Source organism: Cyprinus carpio, chromosome A12 (genome assembly GCF_018340385.1).
Source record: "Cyprinus carpio isolate SPL01 chromosome A12, ASM1834038v1, whole genome shotgun sequence".
Lineage (NCBI taxonomy): Eukaryota > Metazoa > Chordata > Actinopteri > Cypriniformes > Cyprinidae > Cyprinus > Cyprinus carpio.
Window position 1 is genome coordinate 17,855,998 of NC_056583.1, and position 14,260 is coordinate 17,870,257.

The 14,260-nt window shown below is 36.2% G+C and overlaps 2 pseudogenes; one reads left to right on the plus strand and one right to left on the minus strand.

Moving 5' to 3' along the window:
- Positions 1 to 2,678: 2,678 nt before the first annotated feature.
- LOC122147060 lies at positions 2,679 to 5,473 on the minus strand (annotated as a pseudogene).
- A 1,177-nt stretch (positions 5,474 to 6,650) lies between these two features.
- Positions 6,651 to 12,391, plus strand: LOC122147111 (annotated as a pseudogene).
- Positions 12,392 to 14,260: the final 1,869 nt, after the last annotated feature.

The following is a 14,260-nucleotide window of genomic DNA, read 5'->3' on the forward strand; positions in this document are numbered from 1 at the left end:
CTGCACACATCTGAATATTTGGGTTGAACTGTTCTGGAACAGAAACCACTGATTTCTAGTTGTGTCCTCTTTTGAAAGGCCAAACAAAGTATTTTCGCTTTCGCAACGAAACACACAGCGTCTTCATATGTACTATTAGTTTTTTGTGAGGTGCTGATGAGTTTAGAGACTCACTAGTGAATGCAACAGAAACTAATATTTGACCAAAACCTCACAAATTGTGATGTAGACATGTGGGGGGCGTGTTTAAGCGTTTTAGGAGGGCATGGACGAGTCTTAACTTTCATAAAGAATTTTGAAATCGCATCACATGACCCCTTTAAGCTCGCTGCTTTCTTTTTTGCTATAATGTCTCCCTGCAGTGTTAATAATTGGATTGTGTTGTGTCTGCAGGTGTGTGATGGGAAGGTGTCAGTTCATGTGATAGGGAGACCATCGGACCTTCCTAGAGGGAGAGGAGTGTGGAGTCCATCTCAGGCATCATCCACACGCTCACTGGGATGAACCCAAGAGTCAGCACAGAGAGGGCTGAACCTTTCTGGCAAACATCTTTTACTTCTTTTTCACCCTTTCTCTGTTGTTTCACCTGATAAACCAAAACTGTGTCACGGTGTATTAAAGCATGCACGTTTATGATCTCTTCGTACCTCTCACCCACATGACAGCCTTTTCCTTCTCCTCTTTCTAATTCTCTTGATATCTTAGTTGCTTATCACCCTTTCTTCTCACTTAAAAATTTATATTCCACGCTGAGAAACAAAAGAGCATGTTCTGTTACTGCTTTGTTTAAGATTCAATCAGCTGTTCATTGTCTTCTATAAATCGTCATACGTTACTGTGAAAACTAAAATATCACTAATTTCTAGCATGGGAGCATAGTTAAGTGCCAATATGTAGTGATCACTGCATAAACGCATAAGTCTGCTACAAGGTTCTGTCAAAAAAACTGCATTCATGTTCATATGCATTTCTATATCTAACACTAATGATGCGGACTGCAAGTCAAGGCCTCGCTGTACTCAAATCAACATATTTTCGACATCGCGAATCTAGTTGCACACATAGCTGAGATCGTTGTTTACCAATCGGTGAGTGGGTACTGATGCTTAGAAAGTACTAGTTAAAATCGCCTATGTTACTGTAGCATTGTTTGATATTTGCTGTTTCTCTTGTTATTGCTGAACATCTAAAATTATGCTGCAATAATTGTGTATTTAAAAGGGAAGATATGTATGAAAAGAACATTCCTGGATGAGAGTAACCATTGAGAGATCTGGTTAATTGATTTATTATTAATGTTTACGTTGAAGTTAGAAGTTAATAATGGAATATTTGTTACTTAAAAAAATAGATATTGTCTCACTGTGGCACAAGCTAAAAAAAAAAAAATTCAAATATGACACTGATTTGAAATGCTTGGCAGTCCCAGAGTGAATTATCTCGGCTTGTACTGAAATGATGCTTCACTGCTTAATTGTAGACCAATAACTGGAGTATTAAATATTGTATTGACGTGTCTAATCCTCTTTTTTGAGGACTTGTTCCAGAGTGTCTCTCAGATGTATATGTTCTCCCAAAACGATCTGTAATTAATTGACTGCTCCTTTAATACTTAAGGTGTTAGCTGTAGTAGATTTTTGTGGCCCAGGTCCACATTAAACACAAAAATCAGTTCATATAGTGCAAAATCATATTTTAGTCTTAAAATATGGTCAGACATCAAGGGTTATTTGGTGTAGGAGTGAAACTGGGGATGAATGAATTTATCTTTCTGTCACAGCAGAGAAAGGTCTCCTGTTAGAAAGCAAATCACTACACATTTCTGAGACTAAGCATTCCAAGTCGGTGACGAATTGTGATTTCTTTCTATGTTTAGAGCAGAGCTGGCTGCGAGCTATAGTGTTGTTTTTGCTATTATTGAAATATTTTTTTTCTTTTGCTGTAATTTTTCCAGTATTATTGTACTAGTCCAAATAAAAAAGCCTACTGTATTACTAACCATAACACATCCAGAGGTCTCTGGGGGGACTGGTTTGGTTTTTTCCCAACCACCATTGGATATATTCCGGTCCTATAGATTTAATGATTATGCAACCAAGCTAAGCTAAACAGTATGATAATCCAGTTTAAACCAATATTATCAAATGATTTTATTATTTAAAAAAGTGAAATGTGTAACAAAGTATACTCGTTATCTAATAAAAAAGTAGCAGCCACATTCTGATTTAAAAACCACCATCTACTGAAATGAATAAAACTGATTTATAAGCAGCTGCCATGTGTTTAATATTTTTTTCTTGCTTGAGAGTCTTAAAAAATAAAAGCGATTAGAAACAAAAATTAAATATTTAACATTTACAAACAGAAAATTAAAATCACAAACCTACTAAGGGCTTAACATTCAAAGCATTGTTTAAAGGCACAGTGTGATCTGAGGTGGGCATGAATGGCTTGGGTCAGAGCACATGACCACCTGATCTGTAGACCAAAGAACAGGAAATTCTTTCAACTGTTCAAAATAAGTTATTGCACGCAGGCAAAGTATACAGAGAAAGGATCTTGCAGAAGTACTGAATGTCATCTGGTAATGCCTCTTGAAGATGGCAAGTAGGAAAAAAAAAAGCCACAATAACAATTAATGCTTTGAGATTGTCATCCGGATGTTCGGAAGCACTGGAATGTTTGGTTGTTTCATGTAAGGCTTGATACAGTGTCTTCCAAATGAGGTTTTTAAAGTTCATCTTCATCTTTTGAATCACTGCTATCGCCCAATCCCAAATCTTCAATGTCGTCGTCATCTTCTGCCAAAAGTTGCTTGTAACTCTTCAAGACCCCAAAGAAGCGCTTCAGAAGTGCAGCAAGTGCCTCCACATCACTGAATGTAAGAAAAAAAAAAACTGGTATTAATGCACTTCTTTGCTGTTTTTATCTTGTGGTAAAGCTTCTTTGAGTACCCTGAAAAGTACTATTTAAGTATAAAAAATAGGATGTTTTTAATAGGAATGTGTACTTGTTATATTGCTATATATTGTTTAAAATATCAAAAACACTATTATCTATTTTAATATATTTTTTAAAAATAATGCTGCATATTCAGCAGCCATTATTCCAGTCGTCAGTGTCACATGATCAATCGGAAATCATTTCTAATGCTCTGATTTGGTGGTCAGATAACTTAATAATGGTTCTATTACGACGATAACTGCTGCTAAATTAATGTTGATATTTTTTCAGGATCCTTTGAATGGAAAATTGCAAAAGACATTTGTCCTTTGAAATGGAAAATCTTTTATATCATAATAAATGTTTTTTTTTTTTTTTATCTTAATTAGTCTAAACAATTTTGAGTGGTAGTGAATAACCGTATGCACAAAAAAAAAAAAACCTTAGCAGAACAACCTTTTTTTTTCGACATTGATGATGAAATGTTTCTTGACGCAGCAACCAAACACACAGTATTTAGTTATGATTTCTGAAGGATGATGTGACACTGAAGGGACTTCAGGAATATAATCATTTAAAAAAAAAAAATCTAAAAACAGAATATATATACTGTGTATATATAGCTTTAATTACTCTCCGTGAGCCCAGCGTGGCACTCTGTGTTTGGTAAGAGGGTGAGAGCTACGCCCTGTCGCTAGACGCCTACTCACCAACAGGAACCCTTCCCCAAATACCTCACCCTCTCCTCATGAAACACTCACGTCCCGCAGGTGCCGCAGATCTAACACCACTGACCCGGAGAAAGTGGGGGGGAGAACAAAAACAACATTTAACTTGACCCAGTCATGTAGTGCCCCAAACAAATATCAACAGTTAACACAAAACTCACCCTTCTCATGTCCTCTGTTCCACATAGTCAATATCATGGTATAGAGACCTAAACGTCTTTAATATCTCACTCTTAGATTTGTCAAATACTGCCTCCCTTCAAGGGAACAAAACAAAACAGATTGTTAGTCAGGACAGCTGAATACATCCCTTTAAAGAGGGAACCTGTTTGTAGCGGCGTGTAAAACATCTCCCACTCCCCATTCCTCCATATTCTGTAGGGCTACAAAAAAAAACAGCCAGTCACGTAGAACATCTTCATAAGCATGCTGTCTACAACGAAGGAGGGAGGGGGGGGGCCGGGAAAGCTAAAGCAGCAAACACAGATCACAGAGACCCTTCCATTCCTTGTTTTATACCCTTCCAGGGTTATTAGACATTCAGGACACCCTTCTCACCAGCGCTGTAATAGGCTGTGCTAGTCCAACAGAAGCAATTCCTGCAAAAAAGAGGAAGTGTGAAGACATTATAGATACTTTACACATGTTAGATCTACACACTTCAAGTTCACAAATTCCCTTTAAAAAATTGATCTTCTACCAACAAGGAGGGGACCATGATCTAATCCCAGGAGGACCTCTTCAGATGGAGAAGATCAGATGTGGTTTCTCCACGACCATATACCCCCATCTGTGAAAAAAAAAAAAAAAAACCATTTTAATGTTTTAGAGCATAAAAATACACCTAAAGGATCTAGTGTGGAGATATCCTCACTGCAATAATCATAACATGCCAGAATACTGGCAGCAGCTTTGCCACAACGGAAGACTCGTCTGTGATACTGTTTTATGAACAGATACTATATATATATATAAATCATAATAAATCCGATCGTTTACTTACGTTTGACAACATCCTCATTAATGTTATCAGTGATATTCCATGCCATTAACTGACATCTACTTACCTTAATAAAGTCGCGATCTCTTTCAGACAAATAAATCTTAATATTTTCACAAATATATTAAATCTAAAGGTGGACATTTGCAATAGAAAACTGGTGCCAAAACTAGTTTAGGAAATAAAATGTGTAGACTTTGCATATCACGCGTAACCCGCCTTCTTCCAAATGACGCCGTCGATTTCCGCTCAAGCGTTACAGTTATGATTGGAATAACAGTCTATTAAAGGAGGCCGCCCTATACAGGACAGGGACACTCTCCTTCTTGCACGAGTGTACATCATTCTTGAACTCCAACGAGGAGCTTGAGTAGGTATCGTGTGATTCGGGAATAATCTCGCAAAATATATGTATGAAAAGCCTAACACATCGTGATGTGCAGTTTTAAGACTGCATCTACTAGTTAACTGAATGTCGTATCCCAACATGTTTTAGTAAACTGATGCAACTTGAACTTATTAAAAGTCCTATTATGGCGTAACGATCCCAAAAGATGACGACTGACATTCTTATTTACAGTGAAGGTCACGCCATGTTTGAGCGGCTCAGGAGGGCACTGACATCACAGAGTGCTTATTCACGAATGCGTGGCCAAGGATTCATTCTCGCGGATTGCTATTTCAAACAGTCGATTCCATGAAAACTGGTTCAAAGAAACAAAGAAACAGGTCAGAGGTTCTTTTATGTCCATCACAGTAGGTCAACTGACCTCTCGCGTGTGTGGCATGACTGTAGGCACATGTTCTTAGTGTTACTGTGGAAAAGGGATGCCTATTGTAACGTATCAAGTCCCCCGGGTTCGTTGTGTTACAGCCTGATTCGACTCGTAATAAAAGTAATTTCGATAACTAGAATTTGCAATTTTAAACAATACTAAAATTTTATTTTTTTTAGCGATAGTTCGAACGTCCGACCCAATGTCGTTTAATCCTGAATCCAGATATGTTCCGAAAAGAAACGACGGTTAAGAGGGGAAAAACCTTACGAAATCGGGACCTGGATTGGTTCATGAGTAGTCGGGTTTGCACTCGGCCTCAACGATTCATTAAAAAGATCCGAACTCAAAAGGACGGTTCCTTCACGAATCGGACCACCGCTAAAGGAACAATGGAGGTCGGATGCGCCGGAGTCAAGTTCGAGCCGCGGATCCTTCAACCTCGAATGGTGTCAGTTAGGATTAGCCGGAGCTGTGAAACGGATCATATGACCCGGAGGAACATCAGTGTTATATGCCAGCAGTGCGCTGTTTTTCTGATGGACCAGCTGCGCGCTTTCAAGTATGTCAATAGGAGACGAAGTTCCTGCCTGTAAAGACCTTAACGTACTGAATGTTTCGTCTCCTGGGCTTCACCCTGAACAAGTAAGGGCTTCATGTGATTTTTTTATGTGAGTTGTGTGGCCTGTTTGTGTTTGTTGTATGTTAGGGTTTGGTATTTAGTCATTTAGTTAGGTTAGTTATGTACTTCAGACGGTTCGATAACGTTAGGTTATAGGACAGGTTGTTCAGTAAATGTTCACGGGTTATCTACAGGAGTCCTCAGAATTACTTATTACCTTATTACATGTGACTGAGAAAAATGATTTAATCCAACCGCTTAACCTGTGATTTGTGAAAAAAGCATGAGAAGCTCCTCCAAAAACAGTAATCAGGTTGAAACGAATAGAGCTCATCATGGCGAACCTAAAATTACCACATTTCCCTTAAATTGGTGCTTAGGTGAATTGCTTTGAGGTTAATAACGGGGTTTTTGTAGCTCTGTTTAAACTCTTAATCCCCGTCTTTCAAGTTAAACGTGTTCATATAGCATCCAGAGGCTCCTATAAATACAGAAAGCTGCAGAGAGCAGAGAGAGATGGTTTTATTAGCTTGTACAGGGAGTAATTTATGGCACTGAACATATTCAGGAGTCCTTATACAATGTCTGAAGTCAGTATAGGACGGAAAAAGAAAAGTGTGAGAACTGCACTAAAACAGGTAATAAATCCTTTGAAACTTGTGTATCGTTGTTTGGGTTTACGGTCTGAATCCGAGGATGTTCTCATTCTTTATTTTATGTCACCCATGTATTGTTTAGTCAATAATCACTGGTCTATTTCTCCTCAATTCCACCTCTTAGTGCAACAAGAAAAGAGAGTGATGAAGGGAATAAACTCACTGCAAGAGAAAGGTGTTGCCACTGGAGAGGTATTTCTCATTTTTATAATATAGATATATATAGTATACAGACCAAAAGTTTGGACAACATTACTATTTTTAATGTTTTGAAAGAAGTTTTCTTCTGTCATCAAGCCTGCATTTATTTGATCAAAAATACAGAAAAAATGTGAATATTGTGATATATTATTAGCAATTTAAAATAATTGTTTTTAAATTTATTATACTTTAAATTATCATTTATTTTCTGGTGATGCAAAGCTGAATTTGTTTTTTAGGATCATTATCACATGGATCCTTTAGAAATCATTCTAATATGCTGATTCATTATCAAAGTGGGAAACAGTTCTGCTGATTTAATATTTTTTCTAGGGCTGTCAAAATGATTAATCACGATTAATCACATCCAAAAAATAAAAGTTTTGTTTACATAATATATGTATGTGTACAGGGTATATTTTATTAATTTGGTTATTATATAAATACATCACACAAAATTATAAAGTATATTTTAGAAAATATTTAAATGTATCTACATTTATATATTTATATTCTATATTTTTATATTATATATAAATATTTTAATATATAACATAACATATTCTTCTTAAAATATATACATGCAATGTGTGTGCTATTTATAGATACATAATAAATATACACAGTATACACACATATATTATGTAAACAAAAAATGTTATTTTGGATGTGATTAATCGTGATTAATCATCTTGACAGCCCTAATTTTTTCAGAACATGTGATACTTTTTTAGGATACTTTGATGAATAAAAAGTAAAACAAAAAAAAGAAAAAAAAAAAAAGGCTATGTTTTTTAAAATATAAATATTTGGTAATAACAATCTACACTACTGGTCAGTAATTTTGGGGTCAGTAATTTTTTTCTTCTTTTTTTTTTTTTTTTAAATAAAATTCAATACTTTTATTTCAGCAAGGATGTGTGTTCAATTGATAAAAGGTGATAGTAAAGAAAAATATATTATTAGAATATTATATTAGAATTTTTTTTATTTTTTATTGAATAAATGGCAGTTCTTTTTAAAAACCTTTTACTCATCAAATATATTAGGACAGCAGAACGTTTCCAACACTCATAATAAATCAGAATATTAGAGATGATTTCTAACTGATCATGTGATTTTGGAGACTGGATGTTACATGTTGACACTGAAGGCTGGAGTAATGATGCTGAAAATTCAGCTTTGCCTCACAGGCATAATTATTTTTTTTTAAGTATATTCAAATAGAAAACTATTATTTTATATTTTATTATACTATTATTTCACAATATTACTGTTTTTTCTGTATTTTTGATCCAATAAATGCAGGCTTGAATCGAGCAGAAGAAACTCTTTCAAAAACATTAAAAATAATAATGTTTCCCAAACTTTGACCTGTACTGTGTATATTATATAATATGTGTTCAGACAACACTCATCGAGTTGTACTCATCTGATAAGCTGTGGTTTGCATCTGTTTTGTTTTGTTTGGGGGAGGATGTTGTTTTGGAGTGTGTGGATGTTAATAATCTGATTCATGGTTTTTCTCAGGTGGCAGAGTCTACCATCAGTTCAGCAGGGTTGTTGAAGTGCGTGTCTGGCCTTGACGGCTGCGTATCGGGAGAATGAAGGCCAGAGAATTTCTCAGCAAAATTCTGGATGAGCTCAACCACGGCTTGTGCCCTCAATAAGGTAGTGGTATGCCGGGAAATGTCAGACTCTGAAAAGGATGATCTGTGTGACGTATCTTCATGTTATTTTTTTATGTCTTTGGCACGAAAGAATGTGACACTTCGATAGCACACAAAATTCTCATGGTGTCCGTGTGTCCCCAGTCGCTGCCATTTTTTGCGATTAAATTTCAGAGGATGTTCCAGCGGCTGCAAAGAAACTCTGTGGCTTCCTAAAGAGTGTGGGTACGTCTGGACCCCATATTTGCCTTGAAAGTCACTGTCACTTTGCCGACCTCCTGAATCAAAATGTTCACATTCTTTCATACTGTGTTTAAAGGCCGTCTTTCCATCTGTCTCCTTAGGGGTTTCATTATGTCTTTGACCCTACAGTAGCTGCAAAGTTTTAGCATTTTTAGAAAGCCAGAGAGAATTTGTTCAGCGTTTCCCGTCGTAAACTTCACGATTCTATGCCATGATGCCAATGTCACATCCTCTATGTCCAGGTAAGACCATCGTGATAACCACTTACAGCTCATCTAACCCATATTGTAAGGTTCTATTTCACCAGAAAGAGCTTATGCTATATAAAGCTATAAAATGGCAATGTGAAAGCAGGTCCACATAGAATTCTACAGATTTTCACAGCATTAGCATGTTCATTTATAAAATTAATATTAGGCTCATTGATTATGCTGTCAGTTTGATCTTCATATATCATTGGAAAACTCCTGCTGAAAATTATAGGTGAAGTGGTTGCCAACTGACCATCTTCCTGCAACACAAATTAATTAAGCACCTTTGTGTGAACCTCAAGTTTTGTTTCTCAAACATTTTGTCTGTAAATGTAGATAAAACGCCAAATGTGGGCCCATCGTAAGTGTGGGTTGTTGTGTGTGAATGGGTGGGACTGTCTTAGATAGCCACGAAGCATTCTGCAGCTGTGAGATAGATGAGTGAAAGCTGCCTCACACACCCCTTCCTGCAACTTTTCACAATTTCTCCCTCGCTCTCAGTTGCTCTCAGCTCTCATATTTCATTTTCAATATGGAGGATTATTAACTCACTAACTGATGTGTTTATTCAGTCAGTGTGAACGTTACCGTATATTTAGTTCCATGTCAGTTTATATATATATGTGTGTGTATGGTATGTATGTATATATGGTGTGTATACCTCTATATATATCTATATATAATCTATTAGAATATATATATTATCTATATATATAAAACACAAACATTTTTTTAACTGTAGTACCGTATATGAGTTCAAGATACCGTAAATTTTGTCATGATTGTTTCGTGTATAGTTATTGAATTATTGTCAGAGCTTGCATTTTGGTCAAATATAAATAAATGTCATATTATGTTTCACCTTCTCATAGCACTGAATGGTGGTTCACTTTCAATTTTCCTCAAGATAGTAATGTAAAAAATTTTAACTACACATTATTTTTGGTATGAGACTATCCAAAGCAGTATTGTCAGACTAAAAGTATTCAGGTATTGCTTACTGTTGGCACTAGTTACTGTATGTAGGAAACATCTAAAGAATAACAGAGGTATATAAATGTAAATATATGCTTCATCATTCGGTTATTAAAATGTGCAAGTTGTGTGTGTGTTTTGCGCAGGATGGATTCGCTATGCAGAGGCGTTGTTCTTTGGTAGCCTGGTCACACCACACATCTGCACCGCAAGATTCACCTCAAACAGATCATGGGCTCCATGGTCAAAGACTTTTTTGCAAGACAACAGGTGAGAGGTTTCTATGGCTCACTGGAAAACCTGTTTTGCTTTGCTTGTAATATTTAGCTTTGAGTGTAATATTTTAAATATATTCCAATATCAGCAGAGAAGAAATTGTGATTATTAAAAAAGAAATCAAATAATTTCCCAAAACTCATGGAAAAGTCATTGAAATGTATTTGTTAAAAATGTGGACCTTTGTATTTACTGTGTCACCTGTATCATTGACATGTAAAAAACTGTCCATTTGCTTATTAGTGGTGACTGTATGAGGCACCAAATCTGTGTTATCTCTGTAGAAGCTGACCCCAGATCAGATTTTCCATGTGGTGGTGGCTCCTCCCTGCTTTGATAAGAAGCTTGAAGCTGTGAGAGAGGAAATTCTACAAACAGCATCCTAGAGACCAGAGATGTCGACTGTGTGCTGACGTCAGGTACGACTGTGAGCAGATACTGCGCTCATTCTCCTGTTACCTTTTCTGATCAATTATAACAAGCAAACTGCTTTAGACCAAATGCTATAGATTTATTTCTCCTAATATATATTTCCCTGTCTATCTTTCCTTCTTGGAAGGAAATGACAGCAAGGTTTATTGTAGTTTGCACAGTGGAGGGATGTTTTTGTGATCTCTTGGACTCCTGAAATGTCACTAAATTACTCTTTTTGTTTAGGAGAGATTCTCCACTTAATCGGCCAACAAAGCAAAGTTACTGTAGAGGAAGTGGACTCTGCTCCTTGTGGATCATGTGTAAGTAAAATTAGCACCAGAATAAACAATCCCACTAGTTCTTTACATTTATCCTATTAAAGCAAAGGCAATCTGAGTCTTGCTGAAGTGTGTTGAAAGTAATCAGGCACACAAGAGGGGTAAGAATGTGGCTGGATAATAATCCTGAAATGTGTGTGTTTGTTATAGATTTGGTGAGACCAGTGACCTAGGTGTGGACCAGGACATGAAGGCTCGTGGATCTGAAGAGGCTTCCTGGAGCACATTTTCAAAACATGCAGCCAAGAGGCTGTTTGGCATTGGACGTCCAAGAGATTGTGTACAAGACACTCAGGTGAGACATGGACCAGTCAGACGTTCGATGACTGTAAATGGATCATCTTTATTATTCAGAAATTCATTACTAACTAATAACTCCTTATTGTATCCTTCATGTAAACACTGTTTTATTTCCTGCTAGGAATCGAGACTTCCGGGAGGTGGCGCTAGAGCGTGATGGAGAGACTCTCCTGCAGTTTGCTGCAGTTTATGGCTTCCGGAACATTCAGACTTTAGTGCACAGAATGAGGAAAGGCAAAGTGCCCTACCAGCTAGTAGAGGTGCTTTCCTGCCCCGGAGGTATGCAATACCTATAAAAAACAAACATATTTCAAATATTAAATCAAATTTATTTTGGGTTTTTAGCTAACTTAATAGGTGCTGTCATTATAAAAAATAAGCTGAACATATAGGGTTTGCATGGAAAACTTAAAAGGCCTAGAAAAGTTTACGGAAATATAGGGGGTCAACGTTTCTCATGTTTTTTGAAAGAAGTCTCATATGCCATCATAAAATATCAGATATAAATACATATGTTGATATTGCATGATTAATTATTTGTGCATTCCTTGCTGTTTCCTTCCTTATCTCACCTTCTTTCTGGACTTTCAGGCTGTTTAAAGTGGACGAGACAAGCTGAGGGAGAGGGAGGTCGTCCTGACCGGCCTTTGGTCCAGCAAATGGAAAAGAACACTATTAGCAGCTTACCTGTCCGACTGGCCTGTGAAGCCAACCCCAGAGGTCCAGAGCGCCTCTACCAGGACTGGCTGGACGGCCACGACTCCCTACATGTGCAGCAATGCCTCCACACTCAGTACAAGAACCACTCGCAGCCGCCCTCTCATATACCAAATTCTGATATGCAGTGGTGATTGGAAATCATCACTGTATTCCCACATATCTGGAACCAAGCTTGGCATTAAAAGCACCAATCAAGACTGACTGTTTGATGCCATCTTGGGCTCACATGGACTGCAATGTGTCTGCAGTAAAAAAAATAAATTGAATAGAGGACCAAATAGGCTTCCTGTTCTATGCAGTGAATCAGACTCTGCTTTACTAATGAGAAGATTTGCATTCGGTAACTAGTTTGTTACACCTAAATGATGTCATGCATGGTGGGACAACCAGCCTTGTTATTAAAAGGACAGTAGCATAATACAAGGCAAAAAAGCCCTGAGTATTATTGCTATTAATGACTGAACCCTGCACTGAAAGAAATATTGATGGCATTTTGTGTATGACTATAACTACGAAACAACTGTAAAAAGTCCAAAACTAATACATATGGTGCAAGTCATTAATTAAAGAATACCAACCATTAATTAAACCTTAATTACTTTCATTCACATATATATATATATATATATATATATATATATATATAGATATATATGACCAATTTAATTATGCTTTCACCTACTAAAAAGTAGTATACAGCCAGAGTAACATCTTATTTGTGCAACAGATTCCATCTGGGTCTGGTTATAACTTATTATGTGTTTATAAATGTCTTATATTGACATGAAAACAAACTTTTTTGTTTGCATTAAGTGGCCAGTTATTGGGTTTTCTAATGAGACACTAGATGGCAGAATACATCACTACATAGGGATGTGGGATGGCAGTTGGGGCCCTCAAATCCCTCACACTGTGCCCAGTATGTATCAACTGCTGCCATAACCTCTTTACCCAGCGGTTACAACTGGAGCAGGGCGCAAGGTAAGTAATGACTTTATTTAGTTGAGTCTCTTGCTATTCACACAAGAACTTAAAAAGCACATGATCACACAATGCTACAGAGATTTTCTTTGAACTTTAAGCGTATTTAAGTTTGACATTTAAGAGTAAATCCATTTGTGATTAAACGGGTAACAAAATTTAGGGTGATTCTCATAACTTTGCTTCAGGTATGTCGACAGGCAGATAATCTCTGCAAGCAATCTTTATTTATTATGATTATTATTATTGCATGGAAGAAAGCAAAAAGGTTTCCACAGTTAACGCAGATTTGATTATAATGTGAGGAGAAATTACTTAAATGGGTAAGCTTTTGGTGTGGTTTAGATATTTATCATCAAATTTCAAAAGCTTGTACATTCAAAAATCAGATTATATAGTGAGATGTTGCTTATTGATATGAATGACTGTTAATCTACACATAACAGAGGTGTCCCTAGGAATTTATATGGCAAATATGTTACCATTTTATTTCGACCTTGTAATACAGAAGCATACCATGTAATTCCAACTATGCCCTGATACAATCATGAATTCATCACAAATTCAAACTATTTTAAAGATACTTTTTTGGAGTATTGGATATTATAGAGAAACTGTTTAAGACTTTTCAGAATATATCACAACAACAACAACATAGCAACCAAGCTACTTTTTGCTTGTATAGCCCCTTTATTATTTTTTTATTTATTTATTTATTTTATTAACACACTTTAAAAACAATTCCAAGGAAAGAGCAGGGGAAAAGAAGGCCAAACAATACATAGCACTTAAAATTCAGAAGAGGGAGAGAAATAGCTAATAAAAATAAAATAACACAAAAAAACAATTACATTAAAAATAAATAAATAAATGGAAAAAAATTAAACAGATCACATAACAAATAAACATAATGTTTCCTACAAACAAAATTATACAAAAACTAAAAAGTGAGCATGCATTCAAAGTTTTAGTTGCATTTTTGTTACAGGAGGTAGACAAGGATTTAATGTAGATCTTAATATCTTCTTGAAAGTAAGAGGAAAAGGGGGGTTAACTTTCATAATCTTGCATTTGTGAATAAAATATTTTGCAACCTTTTTTATATTTGCTTCCCAAAAGTGAAAGATCCAAACAAAACATCAGTGTCATTACTTATGAAGTTAACA